The sequence below is a fragment of the Fukomys damarensis genome, unplaced genomic scaffold (assembly GCF_012274545.1).
Source record: "Fukomys damarensis isolate Sample0158 unplaced genomic scaffold, DMR_v1.0_HiC HiC_scaffold_9, whole genome shotgun sequence".
In the NCBI taxonomy this organism is placed as follows: Eukaryota; Metazoa; Chordata; class Mammalia; order Rodentia; family Bathyergidae; genus Fukomys; species Fukomys damarensis.
Window position 1 is genome coordinate 42801449 of NW_022900921.1, and position 12501 is coordinate 42813949.

At 43.2% G+C, this 12501-nt stretch overlaps 1 protein-coding gene across 1 annotated transcript in view; it reads right to left on the minus strand.

Annotated features, from left to right (window-relative positions):
• Positions 1-4618: 4618 nt before the first annotated feature.
• Positions 4619-12501, minus strand: part of Tsga10 (testis specific 10) — a 136195-nt gene continuing 128312 nt past the window's right edge. The window contains exon 22 of the mRNA XM_010643214.3: positions 4619-4685. The gene's annotated coding sequence lies outside the window, so the exon portion shown is untranslated. The remainder of the gene's footprint in view (positions 4686-12501) is intronic.

Consider the following 12501-nt stretch of genomic DNA (forward strand, 5'->3'; position numbering starts at 1 on the left):
TCTAGTCCCAGCTCTTTGAGGTCTCTCCATATTGATTTCCATAGTGGTTGCACCAGTCTGCACTCCCACCAACAATGGAGAAGAGTTCCTTTCTCCCCTGAGTTTTTATATTTTCAGTATTGAATATGCTTGTCTCTCAGTTATGAGAAGAGATGAAGCTGTACAACTAGTCAGAAATAAAAGATAGCCATCCTAAAATTCATCTGTATTTCAATTTTGACTACAGGTAAGAATAATTACAAAAGCATTTAGTCAGAATCAGCCACCTCGGCCAGCCCGCGCGGGGGCGCTGTCGGACTCAGGACCTGGCTACCCCTCCCTAGGCTGGGCTGAGGACCCCGAGACCCCCGACCCGCTGCGAGGCAGGCAGGGAGAGGGGGGTGCCCGCCCTGGGGGTGGGGTTCCTGCCGCGTCTGGGGGAGCGGGATCCGGGCCACCTGAGGCGCCCGCGATCCAGAGATGGAGCGACTCTATGAGAGGGAAATGTGCATTTGAATAAAAGTAAAAGTTTTATTGCTGTTGTTCTTTTATAACCTTGTGGGTCCGGAGCGTCTGAAGGCTAATTAGGGAAGCTGCCGCCCAGTGTCGAGGTGAATCATTGTTGTGACACCGGCGAATGTGGGAAGAGAGGCTGCTGAGCTTATTTTTCCCTTAGGGCCGGAGCGGGTCTATTTGGTGAGCCCGTCTTGGAAACGCGCTGACCTTGAGTGGTCGCTCAGCTAATCAATTCCAGATTGCCCTGCTTTGGTCTCCTGATGACACAGAATCACTTCCCCCACGCCCACAAACCATCAGCAGCCGCGCCCCCACCCCGGCAAGGAGCATTCAGGTAAGAGAAGGACCACGGCCGCAACCATGAGAACGCTGGCGTCAGAAACACGCGGGTATCTTCCAAAGTCTCAGTGGGCGGCAGTGCGTGGAGGGCCGCGCGGGTCCCGCGTCCCATCCCAGGCGGTGGGTCTGATGCCCTGAGACGTGGACACGAAGGACTTAAAAGGGCCACGATGCATAACTATCGGCGACAGGCAAAGTGCAGGACATGGGAAGGGGCTTGAAATTGAGACCAGAATCCCAAATAAAAGAATCAGAGGCCGGGAAAGAGGCTGATGACAGATCTCATCTACTTGGGCATATAAAAGGAAGATGCCTTTTAAAATTTTGATGGCAAGCTAGTCACTTAAAAACCCCTTTTGATGGTTAAAGGAATTAAGTGCCTGGCATGGCAGGAGCTCAAATAAATTGCGAATCCATCTCATAGCCCCTGAATTAAACACCTGCATTCACAATGGGCAGTTGATTTACAGCAGACAATGAACTAAACTAAACTGAACAACTACAAGCAACTCTGTACACTCTACGACCTTGAGCCGCTGCTTTTTTGCTATTCAAAATCACATTTTGTGTCATTGTAATACTAAATGTTTGTTAACTCCATAAACTGCATTTCTACCAAAGAGTTTTGTTTCCAGAATGTCGAAAGCCTCTGGCTTTATTTGTGTGTTCTGTGAGTGGTCTTTGAAGTCCTGAAGGACAAAAACAGAGGTTCTTGGTGATTAGCTAAGGCTGAGAACATGGTGTCAATGCTTAAAATAGAAAATAGCGGGGAACTCTGTGAATAGGTTATGGAAAGGGAAAATTATCAGGATGCTGGTACAGCAAAGCACCTTCGTGTTTAAAAAGAAAAAAAGTGAAAAAGAAGGCCCCTTCCCCACCCCTGTGATTTTCACCTTCCTGCTCAGAACTCCCAGGCCAGGAGTTCCCAGGCCTTAACCCAGTCAATGAAGCTCCTCCCCTGTTTAATGTCTCTTGGGCCAAACCTTGAAGCTAGTTGAGAAAAGGCTAAAATGTTCAATCGAGGCTTTGCCAAAACCTCAGCAGGAAACAGACCCCCCCACATACAGGTTCTTGCAGCCTGCACAGACGGTTATAAAGCTTAGAGTATTGGGTTGGCTGTTTTCTGGAAGCTCAAGAAAACCACTCTTAGCTGTGCCCAAACCCCCTTCCAAAGAAGGAGAACCTCACTGACAAGCCAAAGGAAGAAGACTATGCCACTTCTGAACGTACTGCACCTCATCTGGGAATGCCTTTTTTTTTTCCATTGAAAGCCAAGCACTATTCTAAGCCGTTTACAAATAGCCACTCATTCAAATCATTCATGCCCCAGAAGGACTCTTGAGCTAAAATCTGCCATTACCCTTTTACAGGTGAGGTACTGCCCTTATCCCAGAGGTGCAGATGAGGAAGCTCAGCAACATAAGGCCAAGTACTGTGCCCAAGAGCATGCAGGTAGTGAGAGTGGCAGAGCCAGGGCTCAAACCCACCACCTGAAATTTTGCTTGTGCAGGTCTGCCTTTGTCAAAATGGAATCTAATCCTGCAAACTGAAAATAGCTTTTTGGTTTAGAGAGAAAAAACCAGCCCTTCCCACCCTCAGAAAGATGCATCCTCAGGGATTTCGGAAAGCAAGAGTATTTAAACTGCTCATATTTACATTTTTAAATATTTATGTTTCCTCTTCTCTCAATTATTCCTTACAGCAGCAGCAGCATCCCTAATGAGATTTAGCTAGAAACCAGTCACCATCCTCCTGAAACCTCATTCAGTCCAACCAGAGGTTCATCAGTAAGTGGGTAAGGCAGGTTAAACCAAAGGCAACTGGCTTCCTACTGGCTGTGTTCTCCAGACAGAGTTTATTCCTGGATTCTGCTCTGGATCTTCACAAGGCACTCAATCTGCCTGTCTTCACTTGGATTCAGTGACCTCAGGGCCAGCCAGGAACAGCTAGGAAGAGAAGTCATGCTTCTCATGACTATGGGTAGGTTATCCAGGTAAGCCTATGTGGCAGAGTCCAGCTGATCTTTGAGAGGCCACACAGACCCCAGCCCCAAGGGACTCCCATAGACTGAAGTCCACAGTACCCAGATTGCAGCTGGCCTTCAGGACTCCCAGGCTCCAGCACGATGTGGATGGACGTGTCATTTCTCCCTGGCTTCGCTGCAGTTCGGATCCCAGTTCCCTGCCCATCTCCTGAGCCTCCTTTCAGTCTCATCCTCTGCTTATAGCACTGCAGCCACACTGGCCTTCTCCAGGTTTCCTTGAACACCCGATACCCTTTCCGGCCTTGGGTTCTTTGCCTGAGCTGCCTCCATCCAATCCTGGAGGGTTTAACCTCCTTTACCTTACTTGACTATTCCCTCTCAACCTTCAGGTCTTAGCTGAAATGTCACTTCATTTGGTCCTTATTTCCTCACCTGTATTTCCCTCTTGCCCCCTCTTTTCAGGAGAGCACCTGTTACACTTTGATGTGGTTTTATTTTCGTCTCACACTGGATTCCGCCACAGGGTATGATCTCCAGGAGCGCAGGTTCTGTTCAGAGCCCCCGTTGTGTCTCTAACAGGTAGCATGGTGCTGGATACAGTAGCGGCCTGACCAGGATACATTTGTCAGTGATCCTCCACCATGACCTTTTACAATCCTGAACTCTACTCCAGCGTGGGAAACTGCAGCCAGTACCCTCTCTCCCCCAACTCTTCCCACCCTGTCCTGTGCTCACTAATCCCCAAAGTGCTGCTCTAGATTGCTCTTATCCCTCCTTCTCCAGCCACACCCCCACTCCTGCTCCTGAGGCCCTGGTTGTCACCCAACTGCTTGTACCTCCAGTCCTGTGAGCCCCTGGTTCTCAGCCACACCTTTGCTTGAAACCCCAATGCTATGTCGGCTCCTCTTCTCATAGCCGGGCCTTTCTGTGCTGCACAGAGCCATGTAGACTCTGAAACCACTAACAGATGCAGTCCCCTACCCCACTGGGCCTTAATACACCTAATCAGTCTCTGAGAAACAAATGGTACATACAAAGAGAAAGAAGATCAACAATTCCAACTCTAGGAGTCAGTACTATTGCCATTTTATTGTGTTTTTTTCCCTGCTAGTTTTGTCCCCTTTTATAAAAATGTCATTTGAGCTGACCTACAAAACTCAAGTGTCTTCTTATATAGTCAAGATTAAGGTAAATGTACATTCTGTATCCAAAGTTTTTCAACTATATACATAACAACACAGGTATTTTTCCAGCTAATAATGAAGTCTTCATAAAGTACATTTTTAATTTACATTCCATTACATAACAAGTATTTTTCCAGCTAATAATGAAGTCTTCATAAAGTGCATCTTTACATTCCATTATGTGGATATATAATTTTTTATAACTTCTCTATTGCTCGGTTTCTGATCTGAGGGTACGATACTACATTCTTTGACAAATATCTATGTACGTAATTTGTTGGCATGTAATTTTTGCCTATATTTGTTTCCTTAGGACAAACTCAGAGAGGGATCCTTGTATCAATAGTGTGCAAAGGCCCAGGGCTCTGACTGAGTCAGGTGTGAAGGCCCAGAGGCCCCAGATGTACATGGGGACATCTTCTCAGTGTCCTGGGCAGCTCCTTTGGTCACTTCTGGCTGTAGCCAGCCCTACTATCATGCACTGTATGTTCCCAGTGCCTACCCTCCTCTCTGGACAGATGTTTTTGCTTCCTTCTTCAGAGAAAACTGAAGTTATCAATTATGGAAATCAATTCATTAATCAACTGACCTTGAACAGGAAGAATTCCCTGGATCATCGGGTGGGTGCCCTGGCATCACAAGGATGCCTCTGAAGGAAGATGGAGACCGATGAGGTCTGAGATCTGCAATGGGGAAAAGACGCAGCTCAGTATTGATGGTTTTGAGGGCAGAGAAGGGAGCCACAAGCCAATGAAAATCATCAGGCTCCTGCGTAAGCTCAAAAAGGCAAGAAAACAATTCCTCCCTGTGAGACCCAGAAGGAACAAAATCCTTCAGATACCTTGAGTTTAGCCCAAAAAGATTCATATCAGGCTTCTGGCCTCCAATGCCATATAATAATTGAGATGTTTTAAGCCCTTGAGTGTGGGACAGTTTGTCACAGCAGTTGTTTTAGATTGCCCTGGCCTTGCTGGGTACTCAGTTTCCCCACTCTTCTTCTAGCAGAGACCCAGTAGACACATGGTGGTTGAATGCTGGCCAGACAAGCTTTGTATTCTAAATGGAAACTGTACTTCAAACTGTTCTAATGGGATTCAGACTCTTAGCTAAGAGGCATTGTTTTCTGTTGTAGTTTTTCTGCAACTACTAAACACTGACAATCTGAGGTGTTGGGATCTTGGACAGCCATTTAAGTACCTTTCAAAATGTTCATCAGAATATTTTCTAGTCACTCAGAAACAGTTTCAATTTTAATCTGCTCAAACATTATAGGATGTATTAGTAATTCTTCCCTTTAAAAGCATACTCTTTTTGTTAGGTGGCTAAAAATCAGTTTTATTAGTTTTGAATATTAATAATGTTTTCTGTAAAATTCTGCACTTTTATGCTTAACTCTTAATTATTTCTGTTAATACTTGTCACTTGCTTGTCCAAAGGCAATGCAAGCTTCCTGGACTATAGATTCTTTGGAACAGTGCCCACAACAATGGCCATTTTGTGTTTATATGAATAATATATTAAGTAAGACAATTCTAGTTATGATTATCAAGAAAAAGTCTAAGCCAATACTTTTCTTTCAAGCAGAGATAAAAACAAGCATGTATCTAATTTATGTGCTGGCCCACATAGCTCCTTTTTGCAAATGTGGCTTTAAACCAGCTAATCTTTTAAAAGTCTTTACACTGACTAATTTAGAAGCAAGGAGAACAAATGTGGGAGTATAAATGTAAGGCACTGAATAGGAGTGATAATCTCTGCCAATGAACACACTGCTGTGTTTCTGGGTACCCAATGCTGTTCACGATTTTCTTTTAGATGGAGCTTCCTGGAGCTTGTCTTGCCTCCCCAGCACAATGTGCTACGTGACTAGAATTCAGATTTGGGAGGTTAGATCTGCCTAGGATCTTAGAGAACAGACTCTTCAGCCTCTTTTTTTTTTTTTTTTTCCTGTAGGATAAAGAGAGTAATTGGCCCAAGGTTACCCATCTCAAACATGCAAGAAGGGTGACCCTTTGCAGACAGCCCATCTCTGGGTCCAGTTCTGCAGCTTGCTGACTCTGGTAGCTTGACAACTGTCTCATTGGCAGGACAAATTAGCAGCACTCTTTTTCATTGGGTAGGGAAGCAGCATCTCATTTATCTGATACATTATAAACAGAAAGAAACAGTTTTTAAATCACAAAGATTTCATAATCATCCATCCTTGGGCAGCTCCTTATTCGTGGCTTAGTAATAACAAAAACATGTGCAGAAAGCAGTTGTTTGGTACTCAACACACACACTTTGTGAAAACTGCTTGAGCAGCTCTTCCTCATCTCTGTCAGTGAAATGCTGTGACAGTGAGGTGAAAGAACGAAGTGAATGTTTCTATAGCAAATGGTAGCACTAAAAATAGTGTTTGCAATGAAAGTAGGATGCAGAATAATTTCTTCATTGTTTCCATGGAAAAGTGGGAGAGAGAATGATGTCTCCACAGTCTGACAGCCAAGAGGCCTCAGGCAGAGCCGGAGACTTGCTGAGAAGAAATGGGAGGCCACCCACTGGTATGGTAACCCTCAACAACTGCTATGCATTTTGCCACCCTTGCTATTGTCCCCTTCTGTCCTAAATGTCCAGGAGCTTGTGGTTTACTTAACGCATATATGAAAGTCCTCATTGACTGCTTTTGAATCTAATTGCCTGCTGCCTGATCAGTGTTCAGTCTGTGAAGAACTGCATAGGAACAGGGATCCTCTGAGAAACTGAGATGTAGGCAAAGCTTGTTTTTGGTGCACTTAAGAGTCCTCTTGCAGATCAAAGGCCTACCCAGCAGATGCCCTAGACCTACCTTTGGGAACCAAAGCCCCCTTCCTTGCCTACCTCTTAGCCTTCATTCAAATACACCATTATTAAACTTCAGCTAGAAAATGAACACGCTTGTAGACCAATCCCTTCAAAGGGGTAAATTACAAGCATCAATTTAATGCTTTCCACTTAATAAAGATACATGTAATTTTCCAAAATCCTGAAGAAAAAGCCCTAGAAAATGCTTGACGATTGATGAAAAGCACAGGACAGGGCCATGGGGGAGGGGTTGTTGGGATTGTTGTATTCAGGTGTTTCTGGTAGTCTCCTTACAGCACTCACAAGCCAGCTGTAACGAAGACTTTGGTGGCAGTCAGATGTTCTTGTTTAATCCTTGCAATACACCGATGCAGTATTATCCCCATTTGTGGGATTAGGAAACTCAGAGCGAACTTGCCAACTTTGGAGTAGCTATCAATGAGAAAGCCAGAACTGAGAACCATCAGGAACCAACCTAAAGCACCTAGACAAGGCCTGATGCATATATACTTAGAAACTGCCCTTCCTCCTCCCCAAAGTGGAGAATTCAAATTCCAGTAAGATAATTTGTTGCTTCTGAACTCAAATGTTTAGCAGAAACTTGAATGCACTTATTTTCAGTCTATGGGGTATGACAATAAAATCAGTGACCTGTGTGAGCTGCATGTGGCAAGGTGGACTCTCCTGCTTCTCTGGAGTTGCCTGAAGTTTAGGGAGTCCACTCTCATCTCCCATGACTTAATTTCCTGTGGTTTCCTGAGGACAGACTGAGCCAAAGTGCTCCTGCTTGCTCAATACATAGACAAACTCTGGCTGGAGAGGCCTGTGATTAGAGTCATTTGTGATGCAGAACTCTGGGAGGATGGCTCTCCTCTCCAGGCTTTAGCTGAGCCATGATGTGCAAGTAGTACATCTCTATATTCAGCAACCTAAAAATTAGTCAAAACTGTGAATTTTACCTTGATGCAGTTTAAAAATCAAAGAAAATTTTAAAATTTTATTCTAAACTTCTGCCCTTGAAAAAAAGGTATAGCAAGGGCTGAACTAGAAAAAAGAAGATATAAAATTTTGATGTTCATTTAACTACCAGCAACACAGGACTGTGATCTTTGTGAAAAGGGAAATGAAGAAGTTGAGTCCTAAGATCACCTTGGCTTCCTGCCGGAAGGTGATTTCTGAACTGTGTGGGCAGAGGAAAGGAATAGGAAGTCTGGCAGTCTTGCTGAGCTATGGAAATGGAGCTCAAAATTCAGGGAGGCTGAGAGAACTGGGATTTGCAGGGCAAAGATCCAGAAAACAGAGTCTTAGGGGAAAAAGAGTTCAAGAGAGGGTCCTTTGGGATCACACAGCTCATCATCAGTAGAGACCTCAGAAGGGTCACATCTTAGTGATGGGACTGGATTTTTTCTGCATTAATCATTCTCTAGACCCTCCCCAACAAGCATTATGGGTTGAACTTGCCCCCGACTCCCCGACCCCATTCATATGCTGAAATCCTAATTCGTAGAAACTCAGAATGTGACCTTATTTGGAAAAGTTATTTTACATGTAATTAGTTAAGATGAGGTCATCCTGGGCTAGGGTGAGCCCCTAATCCCATGTATTGGTGTCCTTATAAAAAGGGGAAATTTGCCAGGTGTGGTGGTGCATACCTATAATCCCAGGACTCTGGGAGACTGAGGCAGGCAGATCACAAGTTTGAACCCAGCCTGGGCAATTTAGTGACTGAGACTCTATTACAAAATTTTAAAAAATAAATAGGTCTGGGGATGTAGCTCAGTGCAAAAGCCCTAGATGCAATGCCTGGTACCACAAAAAAGGGGTGGGAAGGGAATGTGGACACACACACACACACAGACTGTTATGGTTTAGATAAAACATGTCCCCCAATAGCCTTATGTGTGTGGAAGGTGGATTATGGGGGTGCTATCTATATTCATCAGTGAAATCATCCACTATGATGCATGTCATCCAGCTGTAATGCATTCATAGCTGAATGTGTTGTTGGAGTTGGGGCCTAGTTGGAGGTCAGTCACTGGGGCATGACCTGGAAGGATGTATTCTTGTCCCAGGCTCCTCCCTCTCCCTCTCTGCTTCCTGGCTGCCTTAGGTTGAGCACCTTTTCCTTCACCAGCCCTTCTGCAATCCTGTTGCTGCCTTAGAGCCAGCTGGCCATGGACTGAAACCATGAGTCAAAATAAACCTCTCTCCTTCAAGTTGTGGGTGTCAGGTATTGTGTCCCAGTGATCAGAAAGTGACTCAGACACAAGGAGGAAGCCAGGTGAGCATGAAGGCAGAGGTCTGGGTGATGCATCTGCAAGCCAAGGGGTGCCAAGGATGGTCCACAAAGCTAATCCAGAGTTGTGGAACAGCCAGGCATGGTGGCGCATACCTGTAATTCCAGCACTCAGGAGGCTGAGGCAGGAGGATAGCTGTGAGTTCAAGCATGGGCTACATAGTGAGTTCCGGGTCAATCTCAACCACATAGTGAGACCCTGCCTCAAAACAAACAAACAAACAAAAAGTTGTGGAACATCTCCCTTGTAACCCTGCTGCCACCCTCCTGTGGACTTCCAGCCTCCAGAACCATGATACATTTCTATTGCTCACCAGCCAGCCGGTGGGACTTTATGGCAGTCCTAGCAAACTTAACACATACAACTTAAAAGCAGGTGTATGGGCAAGTGTAGGAAGTGAGAGATGACATGCCCTGCTTGCCTCTGCCAGTTCTAAATGTTAAGAAGCTATATGTCCACTTCAAGAATCTGCCTCAGATAGAAACTATAAGTGATTGAGTCTCTCTTGATGAGACCCTGATGTGAGACAGGCAAAGATGGACTTTTTCATGGTGTTCATAGACAGACCCTCAAAAAGCCTGTCTGATGTCTTTCATCCAGTAGGCTCAAAGAGACAAGAAAGACCTGGGTGTACTCTCACAACAGTGTTTTTCCATCAGCTATTGACCAGCGAGCAATGTAAAGCATTAAAAACAGTAATTCCTTTCTTGGCCTCTCAGGAAAAGTTCTTTGAAGATCAATTCATTTTTTAAGACTTAAAAGCTGCCAATGCTGTAGTCTAATTGGTGTGTGATCTTTTCTATTCCTATTTTTACATACAGTTACATCATATGTAACAGTTGTATGAAAAACAACTATCATCTCCCAGCTCATTCCATCCCGTTTTAATTTTTAATATCTGATGAGTTGTTTTGAAATTTTTGGTTTAATCACAGCTTGCTCTTTTGTAGTCTCCACATTTATATACTTTAAAATAATAGCTTTACAAAAAAGGAAAGGAATAGGAATAAGTCTGGAGGGCAAAATGGATTTGCTCTTCATACTCTAAAGGACTGATTCACTCTAGAAACATGCAGAACAGTTGGCCCTGTATTGCCATTCCTTCCTGAAATGAGGCTTAAAAAAAGTAGACTACCAACAACTCCAGGTCCCTTGGAAGAATAAAACCACTAATGAGCCCATTACTGTTAAGTGACAGGTAGCATGAGAAGTCTCTGTGAAGCCTGCTCCTCTTGTAATATAAATGTGTGTTCTGTATAGGGAGAAATTGTGTGGTTTTTTTGTCCTATAATTTTTTTAAACTTAAGGTTGTCACAGAAACACTGGGATGTTGAGATAAATATCTGAAAATCTTCCAAGACCCTCCTACAAATAAAAGCAGGAGAACTGCTCATTCCATACATGGATGATAAGCAAGGTCGAGGATTTGAGGAGGGATCTGGATCATAAAGGGTACAAGAAATGTAAATGGTATAGTATTAAATGTCCTGGGCTTGACTCATTCCTGAAGTAGTTTTCTCTCTGGTGGAAGCTTCAAAATCTTCCTGAACTTTAATTTTCCTAATTAGGATTAAGGCTGAATGGTTTATAATATATGTGATTTGAAATTCAGACATGCAGTAGTTCTGGCAAAAACAAAACAAAACAATGGGCTCACTTTCATTCCCTCTTGGTACATGAGAGGCTGACAAAAAACAACTTTTTGAAAGTACGGTATTGTGCATATTGTTATTTAGTACTGCTGTATTTAGATTTCAATTGCTTTTGAAATCCCAGGGAACAGCAGTGTGGTCCAGACCAGTGGAGCTGCCAGAGCTGGGGCAAACCTGCCCAGCAAAGGCCTGTCCAGAAAAGAGCTGTACAGGTGCATAAGCCTCAGTCAGAGACCCACCCCATAAAATCAGTGGTTTGAATCCAGGAATTGGTGTACTGGTGAGCAGCAGAGAAAAATTGGTGGTTTGGTGAGAACTGAAAACCACTGGGTGAGCAAAAGTTGTCTTAATAAAGGAAAAGCAGGCTGCACTGTTGAAATGAGAAGAAATACAAACGAGTCTCAAAACCAGACTTCCAGAATACTTAAGGCAACCCCAAAGGGAAATGAGATAGAACAATCTGATACTCAACCACCTGAACTCCCTGAACTAGCAACAAAAGAGGATCTGGATATTACAAACAGCTAAACTTGGAAACAGCCCATTTGCCCATCAGTTGGAAACTGGATAAAGAAGATATGGTTTTTCTATAAAATGGAATACTACTCCGCCATAAAGAATGAGAAATTAGATTCATTCATAGGAAAATGGATACATATAGAAGATGTACTCCTAAGTGAAATAAATAAGTCACACATGTGTAAATACTGAATAGTTTTTGTGGTGTGAATAAATTATAATAGTACATAAGATCCTAATGAGATAATTGACAATGTGAAATAGGAACAAAAGGGCTAAAGGTGTAGGGAAAGTGGGAAGGGTATAGGAAAGGTAATAAGTGAAAAGAAAAACATAGGAGAAAATGAAAAAATGGAAATAAAGTGTTTGTAAATGGAAAGGGGAGGAGGAGGTGAAGGGAGGGAAGGAACAAGGGGAAAAAATGAGAACCAAGACCTGTCATGTAAAGGTACAAGATCCCAATAATGAATATAACTGTACTGTATACCTAAAATGTACCAATAAACTCAATGAGAGAGAGAGAGAGAGAAAAAGGAGGACCTGGAAAAAATGAAGTCACAATTTCTCAGATAACAGCAGAGAGTGTGCCCATAGTATAAGATATGATTAATAAATCTAGAGCAGACACAGATAAAAAAAAAAATAGAGGAGCTGAGAAATATGATGAAATCCCAACATAGGAAACAAATGGAATCCATAAAACAGATGCAAACAGATTTCCAGGAGAAAAACTCCACTGAAAGTTTATGCAGCACAATAAGCCAATGAGAGGACAGAACTTAAGACATAGAAGATAGTATTGCAATTAGTGACCAGGAAAAGAAAATTTTCTTAAAAATAGTAAGGGACCATGAGAGATCAATCTAGCAGCTGATAAATGATGCAAAGAAGAAGACTGACTGGAGTCAGTGAAGAAACATGAGAGTGCAGATGACATAAAACAAACAAACAAACAAACAAACAAAAACCAAAACTGTTCACTGAAGTAATGGCAGAAAACCTCCCAACTAGGGGAAAAGAACTTGACATACAGATATTTGAGGCTTATAGGACTCCAACTAGCTGTGATCAAAAAAAATCTACACATAGGCATATAATTCCAGAAACCTAAAAGAAGAACAAAATTCTACAAGCAGTTAGAGAAAAGAAACATATACAAAGGAAAGCCCATCAGAATCACAGCAGACTTCTCAACACAAACCCACAAG